Below are 3,705 nucleotides of genomic sequence, written 5' to 3'. Positions count from 1 at the left end.
CAGGTCTTTGTTTTTTTTTTTTTTTTTTTTCATACAGCTGACAAGTCAAGTATATTATCCCACATTTGTAAGTTACCTTCTTGTAATAATCTTTGGGCATTTTCCTTTTTGTATCAAGGTATACATATTTTGGAGGGAGCATCGAGTCCAATTGAACAGTTTAGTAACATTGGTATCAAATTCAAAAGAAGCTAAGGTCGAACCATTAAAAACTTGTAGGAATTGGCCTTGATATTTCAGAGTAAGTTGGTGAGGCAGGATCGTCGTGGGTAACCATTTAGTATTAATAGTAAGGGCTTGAGAAATGTCCTGCCCAGCTCTGCGCAGTCTGCTGGCCAGGGTCTCAAGATCTATAGAATTTACTATACCCAAACCAGTCCCTGTCCCACCAAGTAAAGTATCATGCCATGCTTGTTTTACTCTAATGCAATCATGCAAAGGGGAAAGGGTTACATTGTAATGAAATACAAGCTTATGATGGCTAAGGGAGGTGTTTACACAAGATTTGGGAACTCGCACAACAGCAGAGGGTTTGCCAGTTGGTCTTCTGATTGGCAATAACAAGAGATACTGGACCCAGTCTGTTCCATTGGTCAAATCCACCTGGTGCTGCGAGCTCCTTTCCATTCTTCATTGTTCAGCAGTTCTTGCAGTTCTATAAAAATTTAACTCTTTCATGGTAAACTTCGTGAGAAGGACTGACTAGAATAGAGCAACTATACAGAAAGATTTCTAAAGTTTCAAAGTCACATAATTTCTAATAAAAATGGAAACTTAGGCCTAAGGACTTACTTACTTTAGCAGACAGTCTCTGAGAAACCACACTTTTACCTTTCCCATACAATCCCCTCTTTCTTTTAGCTTACTGTGTTTTTCACTAAAACAATTTAACATTTTTTCATACTCTTTCGTCAAACATTTTAAGCATGGCCTCCGTGGGACATGGTCTCAAGGGCTGAGAGTGTGAAAGGCGCATTAGGTCCGTAAGATTTGACTGCGGTGTTCAGATCCTTTAAGGTCTTAAAATTTAATTTACGGAACCCTGCAGGGGGAGCGCCTTGTGCCGCATGAGTCTCACTTTCGTTTTCACTCTCATTCTCCCCCTCACTATCCGATTCCCCTTGCGAGTCATCAGCAGCGGAGGGCTTTATGGCAGAAGTGGAGGGATTATCGGAAGGGGAGGCAGACTTATTGAAGCGAGTTATTACAGGAAAGGTTAACCTTAAATCTTTGGTTTTAGGAGAGGGTCCCTTCTGGCGGGAAGGCGGGGGAGGAGCAACTGAGGGGCCTGAAGCCGGGAGGAGAACAGAATTATGCAGCGTTTTCTGTAAGGAGGAGAGCTCAGTAGAAAGCTGAACAAAAAGTTTTTGGAGGTCAAGGACTTCCCAAAGTTCGTTAACCTGGGTGGAAAGCTGATTTCTAGCTTCTATGAAGGTAGAAGGGGATAAAGCAGGTGGAAGAAGAGCGGGTGTGCAGGTCTGGACTGCATAAGGGGGAGGGATCTGCAAAGGGCTTGAGTTGAGGAGGGGCCAGTCTGGGTTATTATAATGAGCCGCCTCATCTTCCAAGGTTGCCGCATCTCCAGGGTCTAAAATATCACTGCTGGATTTTTTTGCAAATATTGGAAAGTTAAGGGAGTCGGTCGGAGGTGGCTCCTCCTTGGGAAGGGGGGGATAGAGGAGTTGTCTCAGGGCTACGGGCATGTCTATTACCACCGACGGGGGCCGAGAGGGTTCTTTGCTGGTGGGGGGCAAGGAAGCCGAGGAGGCTGCTCAGGACAAGGGGCGGAGGCAGGACTCCGCGACTGACAGTAATTGTTGCTTATTTGGGTCCTTGTGGGCTGCTTCTACAATTTCTCTAATGAGGCTCCAATAAGAGAAGGCAGTCGCAGAGACCGCTTCCGGACCTTCTGTTTGTAATTTTCAGTTTAGATCTTTACCAACTTTCTGCCACTTGTCAGGGTGAATCTCTGGCCCATTTACAATGAACCAAGGGCAAACATTATCCACAAATAAAAAAAAAAAAAACTTTACTAAATCTTTTTTCTTAACTCTAACTCCCCTTTCCCTGAGTACTGATTTAAGGTCCTTTTATAAAGACCTGTTCTTTAGATAATTTTTGACCCATGAATGTGAAATGTGAGACGGACTAATTCAACTTACCAAGCACGGGGGCTTCTCACAGCCGGGGGGCTCTTACAGCCGGGGGGCTTCTCACAGCCGGGGGGCTTCTCACAGCCGGGGGGCTCTTACAGCCGGGGGGCTTCTCACAGCCGAAAACAAAGGGGTCGCGACGACTTCTCTTCTAGGTCCGTCTGACTAGGAATCCGTGCCTCAGGCCCCACGTTGGGCGCCACTTGTCCCGTCCAGCGGGACCAAGTTATTCGTGGGGTTGAGGAGGACCCAGCCTGCAAAGGAATGGGTGGGAAAGAAAGAGTGAGACCAAGCGAGTTTTTGTCAAGGTCTGATTTTATTATGCTAAAACAAAGCATATATACTCTTGGGGGATGAGGAAATAAAGAAAGGGGGGAGTGAGAGGGGTTTCCATGGGTAACAACTGAAACTTCTATAGTTGTAGCAACTTGTTCAGCAGTTGTAGCAACGAAACTTCTGCGGTTAGAACATCAGGTATTTTTCACGGTCGGCCGATTCTCTCAGGACAGGGTATTCGGGGGTATGGCTTTCTTATGGGGGGATGGGCACTTGGCCCTAAGGCCTTCGCTCCCAACAACTATCATAACCTTGATCATCACAATAACCCCACCTAATAGTAGGTGCTATTAATATTCTCATTTTACAGTTGAGGATACCAAGGAAAACAGAGGTTAAATGATTTTCCCAAGGTCATGCAGCTAGTAAATCAGCTGCATGATTGATTTGAACTCAGGTCTTACTGTTTCCAAGTCCAGAGCTCTCTCCATTGCAACATGTAGTTGCCTAAATAGCATCCATATTCTTCCACAATTTGACTCCCACAGTGGCTCTGGAGTCAGAGAATCTAGGTTCAAATCCTGTCTATGACAGGATATATTATAATATATATGCTGATATATTATCTTGGGTAGTTCCCTGGGCTTCAATTTCTTTACCTATAAAATGAGGGGCTTGTAGTAGATGACATCTAAGATGCTATGACCTTTTCAGTCTTTTTTCTTACCATTTATCATTATTTCTCTTCATTTACTCTCTTTTCTAGTGAAATTCTCTTGCTACATATTCTCTGTATGGTATTTTCCTCCTGTTCCTATGCCTTTACATAGGTGGCTCCTCTGTGTCTGGAATGCTCAAATTTTCTCACTTCCATCTCCCAGAATGCCTAGCTTCCAGATTCCACTCTTAAACAAGATCTTTCCTGAGGTCTTCTGTGACTATTACTCTCTCCATCTTGAATTTGATTTGGGGTGTGTGTGTGTGTGTGTGTGTGTGTGTGTGTGTGTGTGTGTATTGTCAACCATTACCAAATTCATTCTTAGAAAGACAAACAAAATTAGGCTTCATGTGAGTGTTTATTTCTCTCAAAACTTGCAAAACATGCATATAGAGTTACATATGAAAGCTCATTGTAGACAATGAACACAAGGATGGACAGGAAAAAGAGATCTTATATCTTCAGAGCAATTCCCTCTCACCCCTCACTTATTTCTGGGCTCAGCATGCCTATGTCAGTCAAAATTATAGTCTCCATATGGTTAACTGGCATATGAAA

The 3,705-nt window shown here is 43.8% G+C and overlaps 1 long non-coding RNA gene across 1 annotated transcript; it reads right to left on the bottom strand.

Annotated features, from left to right (window-relative positions):
- Positions 1 to 6: 6 nt before the first annotated feature.
- On the bottom strand, positions 7 to 2,781 carry LOC138154557 (uncharacterized). The gene is made up of 2 exons (XR_011166636.1): positions 2,163 to 2,781; positions 7 to 655 (listed from the first exon to the last, which is right to left on the bottom strand). It is a non-coding gene; the product is annotated as an uncharacterized lncRNA (long non-coding RNA).
- Positions 2,782 to 3,705: the final 924 nt, after the last annotated feature.

This window comes from Petaurus breviceps, unplaced genomic scaffold (assembly GCF_028583685.1).
Source record: "Petaurus breviceps papuanus isolate PSGF00001 unplaced genomic scaffold, PetGlider_PUasm1.0 91041, whole genome shotgun sequence".
In the NCBI taxonomy this organism is placed as follows: Eukaryota; Metazoa; Chordata; class Mammalia; order Diprotodontia; family Petauridae; genus Petaurus; species Petaurus breviceps.
The sequence above is the reverse complement of the archived record's forward strand: the minus strand, read 5'-3'. Positions and strand labels throughout refer to the sequence as shown.